Source organism: Ovis aries, chromosome 1, assembly GCF_016772045.2.
Source record: "Ovis aries strain OAR_USU_Benz2616 breed Rambouillet chromosome 1, ARS-UI_Ramb_v3.0, whole genome shotgun sequence".
NCBI classification, from domain to species: Eukaryota; Metazoa; Chordata; class Mammalia; order Artiodactyla; family Bovidae; genus Ovis; species Ovis aries.
In genome coordinates this window covers 254,063,970-254,077,619 of record NC_056054.1, presented here as the reverse complement: position 1 = coordinate 254,077,619, position 13,650 = coordinate 254,063,970, and the positions used below count along the sequence as shown (strand labels likewise).

At 43.2% G+C, this 13,650-nt stretch overlaps 1 long non-coding RNA gene across 1 annotated transcript; it reads right to left on the bottom strand.

The window, feature by feature from the left end:
* Positions 1–1,264: 1,264 nt before the first annotated feature.
* On the bottom strand, positions 1,265–12,164 carry LOC105604314 (uncharacterized). The gene is made up of 4 exons (XR_001433697.4): positions 11,789–12,164; positions 7,303–7,390; positions 3,940–4,014; positions 1,265–2,541 (listed from the first exon to the last, which is right to left on the bottom strand). It is a non-coding gene; the product is annotated as an uncharacterized LOC105604314 (long non-coding RNA).
* Positions 12,165–13,650: the final 1,486 nt, after the last annotated feature.

Here is a 13,650-nt window from a genome sequence, read left to right as displayed (position 1 = left end):
ACATATATCCACTCTTTTTTAGATTCTTTTTCAATATAGGTAATTACAGCGTATTGAGTAGAGTTCCCTGTGCTACACAGTAGGTTCTTATAAGTTATCTATTTTATGTATAGTAGTGTGCATGTGTCAATTTCCATCTCCAAATTTATCCCTCTCCTCCTTTACCCTCTGGGGTAACCATAAGTTTGTTCTCTACATCCGTAACTCTGTTTGTGTTTTGTAGATAATTTCATTTGTACTCTTTTTCTAGATTCCACATATGAGCGATATCACTTGATATTTGTCTTTCTCTTCCTGACTTACTTCACTCAGTATGACAGTCTCTAGGTCCACTGCTATTGCTGAAAATAGCATTATTTCATTTTTTATATGTCTGAGTAATTCTATTGTATATTTATACCACATCTCCTTTATCCGTTTTCTGTTGATAGGCATTTAGGTTGCTTCCATATGCTGGCTGTCGTGAATAGTGCTGCTATGAAAATTAGGGTACAAGTATTTTTTCCAATTGTGGTTTTCTCTAGATATAAGCCCAGGAATGGGATTGCTGGATCATATGGTAGCTCTATTCTTAGTTTTTTAAGGAACCTTCATAGAGTTCTTCATAGTGGCAGCACCAATTTACATTCCCACTAAGACTGTAAGGGCTTCCCCTTGACTCAGCAGTAATGAATTTGCCTGCAATGCAGGAGACACAGGAGTTGCGGGTTCAATCCCTGGGTCAGGAAGAGCCTCTGGAGGAGGAAATGGCAACCCTCTCCAGTATTCTCACCTGGAAAATTCCATGGACAGAGGAGCCTGGTGGGCTACAGTGCAGTCTGTGTGGTCCCAAGGAGTCAGACACAATTGCGCACGAGCATGGCATGGCACGACAAGAATATAGGAGACTGCCTGCCGGGGTCCACCGCCAGTGGATCCAGGGTAATTCAAAGCGGGGACAGAGTCAGCATCCTAGGAATTATTGCTTAATTAAACATATAGAGGGAGATTAGAAAGAAACAGTGTAGTAGGAAATATTAGTGGAGAAAAAAATGCTGAATAACTTAGTTTACGTGGGATACCAATAAAACTCCAAGACAAGGAATTTGCACCATCTTCGTTGGGCCACCAGCACCCGTTTGAATATCGGAGGGTGCCCTGCCTTGGGCTCCCTCCCTCATGGATCTTAGAAGCCAGGGCAAGTAAGTAGATGTGGTGAGTACCCATGCTCCAGATGGGAATTCAGCCAGAAGGGGAAAGAAAGAACGACACCTGGGAATCAGTCTTTCCAGAAACTGATCCAATTTCTTTATTTTTCAGGTTTGCTTATATACTTTTTGTTATACATAGGGATGAATACAGAGTCACATGGGGGTCAGCAGACCTGACCCTTGTCAAAATCAGGTGCTTCATATAAAAGTATACAAAGGTTTTAGGGGTTTTACATCATCTTCTGGCCATGAGGCCTGCTGACATTTTATGGCCCTTTCTGATGACTGTCAGTCAACCAGGAAACTTATTTTTTCCAGGGGTGATTTTTTCTAAAACCAAGTGCCACCCTCCAAATAAAGTTGTATTCCTATAGGGTGAGGGTGTAGTGGGTTACAATCAAGAAAGGAATTTACTTAGCCTAAGGTTTAACACGATTAATCTTAAAGGTTAATACTTATTTCTCCTATATGCTAGTTATATTCATTATAAGGGCAGGGAATATGGAGATTTAGCAGCAAATATTGGCTCAACAAATGAAAAACCCTTCACCAATATAATTTCTAATCAACCCACTATACTATACTAATAATTTTCTAACTTCTCAAAAGAGTCTGTATTTAGAAAGTTTTAAAGCATCTCATGCCTCTCACAGTTGGAAGGCTATAAACAATCACATGTTGTCCGACGAACCTGCTCAGGCAGGCTAGAGAACCTTCAGAGGAGTTTGTAAGTTGAAACACTCTTGTCACGCCCAGGAATTTTTATTAACTGGAGCTACAAGTTAACTCCTCCTCCGAGAGAAATGGTGATGGGGGAGAGCCCCCCGTAAAGTCAGAGGTGTAGATGAGAGCATAAAACAGATGCTGGTTTGGGGGGTAGATGTTCGGGAACAGGGGGTTTCCTGAGGCTCGACCCCCCCTTTGCGTATGCTGAAGCCTCCTTCCTTATGACCTTTGCCATGGGTGGAGTTTCTCACGCTGGCTCCCGGCAAGTGCCCTTTTCTCCACACCCACCATTATATTTACATCTTTCCTTGGCGCATGTCCCACCCAACTTGGGCTTTTGTCTGATCCTCTCAATCAGCTATTTGAAGACTGCTGCTGTGCCTCAACTGTCTTGGTATCCATGCCCCCTGTAATCCAGAGCCTGACATATGAGTGATGCCAAATGGATATCTAACGTAATAAAACTGAATTCCCTCCTGGAGCCACAAAGCAACCAGCAAATGTGCTTTGGATTCTTCAGTGAGCTGTGTTAGCATTCAGAGAAGGACTTCTGCCAGCATCTCCACCTGCACCGCCTTCCGCCTCCACCTCCCCGAATGTTTCTTCAGTCTTATAAGGGAAGTCTCTGAAACAATGTTATTCATTTTACTTAATGTTGTTCTTTCACAGGCAATGCCTCTTCATCCTTCTATTCTGTACTGCAAGGTATACTGGGCATGTTTACTTGGCTTCATTTGGGGCGGTTTTTAAAGAAATTGCCTTGAGGTGGCATTTGATCCAGGTTTTTCTTCCTAGAAATATTCCTCTCCTCCTGAGCTGTTTGTGAGTGCCATACTTTGCCATTTAAATATTAATGTTATGGAAACAGAGGAGAAAAATTGGTCTCTTATCTGATATGTGATGTTGAGGGAAATTAAGATTAATAAATGGTGACAAGCTCTATAGAGGAAATAAAAGTTAAATTGCCTTGGACTATTTTCAGGAGTTGTTTGAGCAATGAGTATTATATCAAATGCCCCATAACTGTGATTGTTTTAAAAGCCTGATTTCTGACGATAGATCTGAAATCATAACTCAAATCTTAGCATTTCCCTCAGAGTACTTGCATTCTACAAGTTCACAGGTAGGAGAAATCCTCTAAGGGGGGAAACCAAGAAAAACTGAAAATTAGACTTTCTTTATCAAATCTCAAGCAGCCACTATCCTGAGGAAAGGCAAACTTTAGGTCTAAGAATTTAACTAATAAACATATCTGGAAGGTAAAAATATCTAGATAGCTAACTAGAATTTTTCACATCTTCAACTAGATAAATCATTTCATAGACACATTAATACATCAGCTCAACCCAGTTAAGTGCAGAGGGAGGGGCCCTCCAGGTTTGGTTCCACAGCCCCCACTCTGCTTAACCTGCCAGAACTAATGGGGTGATTAGCAAGGCAGTGATTCCCTAAGTGTGGTCTCTGGACTAGCATCATCTGGGAACTTAGAGATACAGATTTTCAGGCTCCAGCCCAGACCTCTGTTTAACAAACCCCCCCAGGAGACTGGGATGCATCTTCAAGTTTGAGAACCACTAATTTTTAACCCTATAGGCACATTAGTATCACTGAGGGAAATTCATAAACCTGATGCCAGGGTTCTATCCCCCAGATATTTGGATCTAATAGGTCTGGGCTGAAGCCAATGCAATGGTATATTACAAACGCTCCCTTGATGATTCTAAAGAGCAGCTCAGGTTGGGGAATCTGATTTCAGTCTCTGAGTTCTCACTCTGACAATGGCAACAACCTCAGAAGTGGGCTGTTGGCTTCCAATCTTTCCCTCCAATCTGCTCTCCACCCCTACACACACACACACACACACACACACACACACACACACACACACACCAGGATTCATCTCTAATTCAGTAATTCTAAAACTTTACTATTTATTGTGCATCAGAATCACCCAGGCAGGATTATGAAAAACAGCTTCCTGGGCCACAATTCAGGAGGTCTGAGGCAGGGCCCCAGAATTTACCTTCCAAACAAATCCCCAGGTGATGCTGAAGCTGCTCATTGGACCTCTATCCATGTGTTCTCCAGTCACTCTGACCTTGATGAAAAAAGAAAAATTATGATGGTAATGAACTTACCCTCAGGACCTCCATCGTCTGCAGATTGCCCAGCCCGCTGTGTGGAGTCCCCTGCTCTGCTCTGGAAGGCAGTGCAGGGTGGCAGTCAAGAGTACAGTCAAAGAAGTCTCAGGACTTCCCTGGTCCAGTGGCTAAAAATCCCACCTGCCAATGCAGGGGCCACAGGTGCAATCTCTGGTACAGGAAGATTCCAGGTGCTGTGGGGCAGCTAAACCTGGGTGCCAAACAACTGAGCCCACGCTCTAGAGTCCGAGAACCCCAGCTACCAAGCCCACGTGCTGCAACTACTGAAGCCCACGCTCCACAACAGAAGCCACCACAACAGGAAGCCCGCGCACCACAGCTAGAGAGTAGCCCCACTAGCGGCAACTAGAGAAAGCCGCACAAGCAACGAAGACCCAGTGCACCCTAATTACTAAATTAATTTAATTTAATTTTATAAAAAGAGTGCAGCCTCAGGCTGCAATGTTTGTTTAGTTCAATAAATTGTCCATGTTTCAGTTTCCCTGTTCATAAAAAGGGAGATAATATAGGACCTGCTTGAAAGGGTTGCTATGAGGATTCTATGCACTAATACATGTAGCATAAAAGGTGCCTAGCACACACTGAAGTGCTCAAAAGTGTTTATAATTAGTCACAAGCTTATAAAGGCATAATTAGTTATAACTGTTAAGTAGTCCTAATTACAGACCAAAATAGTTCTTTCTAGTTATTATATAGCCCTTCCCTCCCTAGAATCTAGACACCAATGCCTAGGGGTCTCTGCAGACAGATGAATCAAAAGGACACAGACTTTCCCAGCCTTACTCAAAATCACTTGTCCTTCTCCTCCCCTCAAAAATGGAGGAGCCGGTAATCAGCAGCTATGAGTTGAATGAAAGTTTCTCTCCAGAGAGGCCCCACCCACCAGTCATGCTGAAATATATCAATATCTTTTGGAAGCCGAAGAACACAGTCCCTAAACAGGGTGAGGAAAACCTCCAATTCAGTTCTAGAATCAAATATGATCACATAACTCTCTGCTTAAAATTATTCTGTGATTTTTAGCTGCCTTCCCTAGTGGCTCAGACAGTGACGAATCTGCCTGCAATGCACAAGACCTGGGTTCCATCCCTGGGCAGGGGAAATCTGGAGACGGGAACGTCAGCCCACTCCAGTATTCTTGCCTGGAGAATTCCATGGACAGAGGAGCCTGGTAGGACAGAATGCATGGGGTCACAAAGAGACACAACTGAGTGACTAACACACACCCTAAGAATAAAAGTCAAATTGTTTATCATTACTTAAAGGGTCCTGGCTCCTTTCCAGCTCCTCAGCCCATAATGAACCACTTAGACTTTTCCAAAAACACCCTGCCCTATGAAGTCACCCTGCCCCTCCCCCTGCATTGTCCTTTGCCTGGGTGCCCTTCCCCTTTCTGGCAGTCCTTGCACAGAAGTTCGTTAATTTATATTTATTTTTCAGTTCCCCACTAAGTCACCTCTATCTTATAGCCTTCCTGACCCACTGCTCCCACTTTCCCCAGTGCAGAGCTGATGCTCTCCTTCTCTGCATCACCTCCACACTCTCCACAATCACTAACGTGCTGAGTGCCTGACCTGCCACTGTTCATTCACAGCCTCTCTCCACAGCTTGACTGTGAGCCAAACCAAAGTTGCCACCATGTTTTGGTCATCTTTAACCTTCACCAAGCACAGTTCTAGCCCATATTAGGAGGCTTCATTATTGAGTGAATGGATGAAGCAATGAGGGATGGAGGAGGGAGAAATATTCAGTGGGTTCTGCCAACTGAAGTCAATTCCTAGAGAATCAAAGGACACCAAGAGAGAAGAAATCGGAAAACAGGGTGCAGAAAGGAGTGGCAGCTGCCCCAGCTGATCCCCAAAACAGTGGGACTTGGAGCTGGTAACTGCTTATCAACAGGGAAGGTCTAGCTGCCTGGATTAGTTAAGACAGTGGCTCTCAAACATTTGGATTTTGTTATCAACTATTCCAAAATCCTCTTATGTATGTTCCATAAAATATGGACAGGGTTACATCTGTCCATATTTACCATTAGAAATTAAAATGGAAGAAAATGTAATGTTTCTTCATGCATTTGTTTTAAAATAGCAAAAATAAAGATGTAAACAAATATTTTTATATTTTCTGAAAAATTTTACTGAGAAGAGTGACATTTTTCACTTCTGCAAAGCTCTTTAATATCTAGCTTAATAGAAGACAGTTGTATTCATGTATCAGCTTCTGCATTCAATCTGTTGTGATGTCACTCATCATGTAGCCTCTAGAAACTTCAGCTATATAATCATGGGAAAAAGAGAATTAAAAAGGCGAATCAAGTGTCAGTACTGTGGTGAGCCTCATGAAAGAGTCTCAGAGACACAGTCCCCCACTCCAGGGGTTAAGGGACCACACTTTGAAAACTGCTAAATTAAAATGCAGTATAAGTCATCTGTTGTTGCAGAGACTAAAATAACAGTGACTTGAATGAGATAAAAATACGTTTCTCTCTCGCCTAACTTTACAAATGTAAGCAGTCCACATCAGTCATGATGCCCCTTCTGGCTATTCTGCCATCCTTGGTACCAACCTCTACACTCCAGACAGCAAGAAGGGGAGGGTTTGTGTGTATCACTTCCCCTCAAATCCCATTGGCCAGATCTTGGACGAAAGCCTATTACTGAACTGCAAAGGAGACTGGGAAATATCTCTCATCTAGTTGACAGCGTGTTCTATCACTGTAGAAGGTGAGAACAGATATGGGAATAAGTCCCAATCTCTGCTACACTAACCTCTTCCCCTAAGCTCGGCTGGAGTTGGGCTCAGAAAGGAGCTTGGGCAAGTCAGGGCTCACCTCATCATTGCCCAGAAGGATGGGGAAGCTGGTCCTGGCATACAGCAGGACTCACACAGCAAGTCACCTCTGCATCTGCCTCACTAAAACAACAGAAGGCCCTCACTACAACAACAGGATGTAAGTGGCTCACACGAAGAGCAGCAGACAGCAGCTGGAGACCAGTCAGAGCAGAAACGCTAGTTAAGGAGAAAAGTGCCAAGCCATCGGCCATAAGTGAAGCTCTGGTTAGGATAAAGGCCAAAACCGTCAACACAGCTCAAAAAGCCCTGCAGGACCCCAGCCCTTCTCCCCAAAACCCTACGTCCTGCCTTATCTCTCAGTCTTTCCCTCACCCTCCATGTTTCAGTCATGTTCGACTCCAGTTTCAAGGGTGTGCCTTAGTCTTTCTTACCTTCTTAAAGTCTTTGCATGTGCTATTCCATCTTCTGAAACATTCTTTTCCCACCACTATCTGGCCCACATATGCTCATTCTTCAGGTCTGTGGAAGAAACAAAACCCAGCCAAGTAAGAACAAGCAAAGTCTATGTATCCAGAACTTGGTACAGCAAGAGAGTCAGCCCCTCCTGCTAGAGTTTGGACAGAACCTCACAGACAGGCAGAGGAGGAAGACTGCTTAATAACAGAGAAGGGGAAGGTTTCATGTGTGCCTTGACTGGGGATTGTAGGCAGAGGAAAGCTGTAGGTAGGAAAACTAGAAGCAGGGCATTCTACGTGATTAGCGGTAGAGATGTTAGAGGTACAGATCTGGCTTTCTCTGGTGAACTAAGTTGGAAGTAAGAATAAAAATTAGGGAAGCTGTCAGTTATTAATCAAGTCCTGGCTGTTTAGAACCAATTGTTACAGGAGTTATTGTTTGGCCTCCTGGGCTGGTTGCTACGGAGACTGTTTTGACTTCCTACACGTCTGACTTATATAGACAACAGGCCAGGCCGGCAGCCCAGGCTGGTTACTATAGATAATAATTTGGTTTGGGGGGCCGATTGCTGCAGATTATGGCTGAGAGTTCAATTTTACATATGATCTGACCATTGTCTATTCAGTCCTTCAGGTCTCAGCTCACAGCATTTCCTCGTGAAAGTCTTCCCCAACCCCTAGATCAGGGTAGGTCCACTTGTAATATGTACATGCAGCTTCCTGAATTTCTCTTTCCTAATTCTCAGCAAATTTGTAATTAGTGCTTGCCCAATAGATTACAATCTCTGTGAGTGTAGGGACTATATTTTTTAAATATTCATTTTCTATGCTTAGCATCAAGCAAAGGATTTAGTATATAGTACAAGCTCAATAAAAAATATTATTATATGGATAAATGGATGCATAGGTAGAGGAATGGTTAAATGGATGTCAGACTTTTGCAGAATGAAGGGCAATATTCTGTTGCTTATCAGCTGACAAATTTCTAGAAACTTCTGGAAGAGTAGCTAAAGGCGTGAGTTCCATATTGGTTCTGCCTCTTGAGCCATTATGGCATTTCGACAAAGTCATCCAACAGGAAAAATAAGGTCCTCTTCCTTATGGAGCCATCAAACGTGTGAGCTGTGTCCAATTTAGTTATCAAAAATTCTGCAACCATAGATCCAACCTATCCAGGATCTGACATCTACCTAGGTGTCTCCATCTTAAGCTACATTTCCTCCTAAGCATGGATCACTGACAATATCCTACAAAATATTCCACTGGATCCTGGAGCTGCCCATTCAAGAAGATTACTTGAATTGAAGTTCTGGCATAAACCTGCCAGCTGTAACATATTTCCCTGATCTGACCCAATGGTGACCCACAATATTCTATATATGGGCTGTTTTCTTTCATTTTCCAGCCTCTGAAGATTGTCAGAACTCTGCCTGTCTAAGCAATAAATCCATCTTTTCAGGGATCAATTGCAGTGACTGGCTGCAAAGCCTGGAAATCCAATTAACTGCAAAATAAATAAAAAATGAAAAATACACTGAAGCTGTGGCATAAATCAGCTAGAAAATGTTCTGCACATTAAAATAAACAAGGAGAAATTTCAAATTCATTTGTCTTCTTTTCCTTTTTTTAAACCCTGTTATTGATAAATTTAGCCTTGGTTCCAATTTTGTCACAGCCACGACTTGCTCAAGTATAGATCTGTTGGGATGGCTATCTCCATTCTAATTATACCCTGCAGGCGGGCTCCGGAGAGGAGCCAACTCGGCTAGGATTACCTTGGTGCCATATGTAAAACTTTAGGCCCTCTCTCCCTTCATCTTTTTACACCGCATGTGTTCTTAAAGGGGCATAAATCTGCTCTAAAGTTGCGTGGGAAATATGAGTTATTTTGGCTTTCTGGGACATTTTGAAAAGGACAGAGTTTTCATCAGTTGGCTGAGTGAAAGGCCTTCTGCCTCAAGGCTACTGGGTCTGCTAGGCTGCAGCTGTGACACACAGAGCCCGTGGGCATGAGACAACTTCTGGGTGCAGAGAAGTGGGCCGAGGATCTCAAGACAATGAACTTCAGTTCCATCCCCAGGATTCCTGTCAATGCCCTATAAAGGGATCCTTGGGCCCCAAGGTACCCAGCAACCTGAGGAGGCAACCTGGAGAAAACAGACAGGCAAAGGCCACTTGAATTCCCATCTGTAACTGGAGCACAGATTTGTTTCTGTGGGTGTCACAGTAGAGGAAGATCAAGGGTGGCAATCACTCTTCGTAACCCGTTGGTGGGGGCCAGAGTGGGAGTAAAGAGAGAGTAAAAGTGTTAGTCGCTCAGTCATGTTCGACTCTTTTGCGACACTACGGACTGTAGCCTGCCAGGCTACTCTGTCCATGGAATTTTCCAGGCAAGAACACTGGAGCGGGTAGCCATCCCCTTCTCCAGGGCATCTTCCCTACCCAGAGATGGAACCCAGGTCTCCTACATTGTAGGCAGATTCTTTACCGACTGACCCACCAGGGAAGCCCCAGAGTGGGAGGCTCTGCCACTGACTCACTATGCCACTTTAAACAGCCCTGAGCTGCTCTGAATCCATTCCCTTTCATGTAAATGAGCAGACTGAAATAGAGGCTCCCAAGGCCCTTCCCTAGTAGCTTCCCTAGAGGGCTTCCCTAGTAGCTCAGAGAGTAAAGCATCTGCCTTCAATGAGGGAGATCCATGTTCAATCCCTGGGTCAGGAAGATCCACTGGAGAAGGAAATCGCAACTCACTTCAGTATTCTTGCCTGGAGAATTTCATGGACAGAGGAACCTGCAGGCTACAGTCCATGGGGTTGCAAAGTGTCAGACACGACTGAGCAACTGACATACACAAGGCCCTTCCAGGTCCAGTATCTGGATTCCATGTTGGGTGAATTAAAACCTGTGTTTTATTCAAGGAATATTTGTGGAAAGAGTAGTCTTACTCTTTGATGAATTTATAAAAGCTCTTTTATCCTTCCCTCTTTCTTGATACCCTGCTGCGTCATCACTGAATTTTCCATTTCTGAATTCTAAGCATTACACAGACAACAGGTATTTGTCAGGGATGTCCCCACGAAAAACAAGAAAACCAAAAGTCAACCATTTCTCAACATTTCTTATCAGAAAAGCAAATGACTCAACATTGCTCCAGAAAGCAACACACTTTCACTTCATCCTATCTTCGAATTCTCCTTGGATAAAACAAACATCAACAAATGTGAGAAGAAAACTCTGTCATCCTTCAAAATGCACCCACGTGAACAGTTTTCAATTCAAATCACAAATTTTCTGTTATCCTTAGCTGGTTATTGATTTGGTTTTACTTTTTTAAAAAAATGATACCTTATTTACTATACTTATTTTCAAAATTCTATTTACCCAAAAACAAAGCCAAAAGAAAACAAATAGGTCAATGGGAAGCCATAACCGTTGGAAACACAGTCATTACTACCTAGAGGTATTTCTATGCTCATAGTAAATTGGCTGCCATAGGAAGCAAAAAAACAGACAGGGCCTGGGGTCTCTCCTTAAATCTAGCTGGAGAGATCAAATTTATGCAAGGAAATTACTGGAAACCAATCTCAATATAACAGAGCTATAAATCCACCCTCTTATTCTCAATTCCAATAGCTCCATTATATTTTCCTTAATATGAACTCTGAGTTAGACACTGTTTTGGGCACAAGTTAAAAAGCCAAAGCCTGCATCCTTGAAGTTTACAGAAAATGATACATATAAGCATGGGACAAGGAAACAATGGGTTAATTCCATGCAAAACAAAAGGTTATTTAGCATAGTGTAGTCAATTGTTGTTTTCTTAACCCATGGCTGCATTTTTCTAGTTTTATCTATTGGTGTTGGCATCAAGAAGACCGCAGGAGCCTAAGGCTCTTATCTTTCCAATCCCTCTTTCTTATCCAAGGCAGGTAGTTACAAGTACCAAATAAGTTTCTATTCTCACTGTGGGGTTTTTGGTTTAAAACTGTTTATTGATCAATAAAAGAGTAGAAAACCACAAAGTCATTGCCTGGGGAAACTGTACTAGTAATTTTACAGCAGGCTAGATAGTAAGGAAAGATTACAAATGTTAGTAGGCGGGAGATCCAGCTCCTGCTGAAAACAAGTCAATTCTGACAAAAAATCCAACCACCATTACTGACCTTGGAGAGCCTGCACAAGGTCAATGGCAGAATGAATATGATTATATTGGTCCTGTTCTCAGTCTGTTTACTAGTTCTGGAAAAAAAAGGACAGACTTCATATGTACACCCATATGCTTAAAAGTAATAAACACAGTAAATAACAGACTCGAGTCCTCAAAAGAATGCAAAAAAGAATGCACGTAGGATTTAGAACAACATTTTAAAATAGCTTTTAAAGTTAATTTTTAAAATAGGACTGTCACTGGGACATATTGTTGCCACCGTAACTATTTATATTAATAACTCTGACTCACCCAACAAGTCTTCGTAGGCTCAGGGAGTATACTGGCAGTGTTCATTCATTCTTTCAGTCATCCTTCCTCCCATCTGCTCAACATGGACTGCTGGGAGTGTGAGCCTTCCAGAACATCCAGAGCAGTCCCCTTGCCCTTGTCCTTAAATCTAACAGTGTCCTTCACCTTGACTTCTCCAAGGAGAATGTTCATTCCATCCTACTCAGTACATTTCCCTCCACCTACTTACCCTATTCCTCCTTTAACCTCTGCGTTAATAACCCAGATCTCCCTGAAATAACAGAGATCAAATATTTCCAATGCCCTCTTCTCTCTGTATCCTCACTCACTTCTCTTCCACCATGGCTTCCATTGGTCACCATTTAAATTCTTTTATATACACCTCCAACTCCTCTGTTGCCTACTGATTGAAGCCCCAGACTTGCTCTCTTCTGTCAGCCTTCCTTATTCTAACAGACAGGCAACACGCACTATCTTAAACAGTAACAGGTACAAGTGCCTTTCAGAGAGACAGCATGCTCTAGGTCTAGACAGCCATACTAGTTTTTATTTATAACAATCTTGAAGGATGGTAAAGAGGTGAGTGAAGGGCCACACATGTGGATTGTCTCACAGGCAGTCCCCATCCACTCCCAGGTGAACTCTCATCATCATGTTTGTGGCAAGGCTTTTGGTCTTTTGTCCCGAAACCCAAAAGGTGGGTATCAGCTCTCGGATCTAATCACATTCCACCAGGAATAGCCAGCTAAAGAGGCAGGGCGAAGTCATGATCCTTATGCAACATCTCAGCTTCTCATTTTCAGAAAAGATCAGCTCTTGATGGAGTGGCACCCTGGATAGATGGGGAAGAAAGAAAGAGGAGGGGCTCACAGCACAAGGCCCCGTCTATGGTGGTCAGGCCAAGACAGGCAGCCCCATGGAGATTCCTACCAAGCAGGTGGAGCGTAAGGACACATCACACTTCCAGTGACAGGCATTGAAGAATTGAAGAAGCAGAGAAATAAGAGATGGTCATTACAGAAGCAAGTTCTCCACTTTTTACTTTGGTCAACGGGAGCCTGGGATGCATGCTGAGAGGGCTTCAAGGATACTGAACTGGGGCACCAAATACTATTCTCTCCTCCTATCCACTAGTGTGAGACCTCTCACCAGAGGAAGAAGCAAGCTAACTGAGGGCTCTTCCTTCTGTCTTTTAACTTCATGTACCAAGATATCAAGGGCCCAAGGGCAACTTTGACTCCACCTTTAGAATCCAAGGAGGTGAGCACTTCAGCTTGAGCCTGAAGAATCAAACATGATGAGTCTCTTCGTGTGAAGAAACTAAGGACCCTCCAAAGCGAGTCTTGCTCTAAAGATTGTCAAACTGAGTTAATAGGTCAGGTAGACAAGTACCATATGATATCATTTAGGTGTAGAATCAAAAAGCAAAGGATACAGGGCTTCCCTGTGGCTCAGTCGTGCAGAGTTCCCCTGCCAGTACAGGGGACACTGGTTCAATCCCTGACTTGGAAGGACCCCACATGCCAAGAAGCAGGCTAAGCCCATGCACCACAACTATTGAGCCTGTGCTCTAGAGTCCAGGAGCTGTAACTACTGAGCCTACATGCCCTAGAGCCCATGCCCCACAACAGGAGAAGCCACCACAATGAGACGTCCTTGCACCACAACTAGAGAGTAGCCCCCACTCTCCGTAACTAGAGAAAAGCCAACCAGCAATGAAGACCTAGCACAGCCAAAAATAAATAAATAAATGATTTTTTTAAGAGTATAAATAAATTCATTTACAAAACAGAAGTACAGTCACAGACGTAGAAAAAAAAATTTATGGTTACCAGAGGGTAAGGGAGTAGGAATAAATTGGG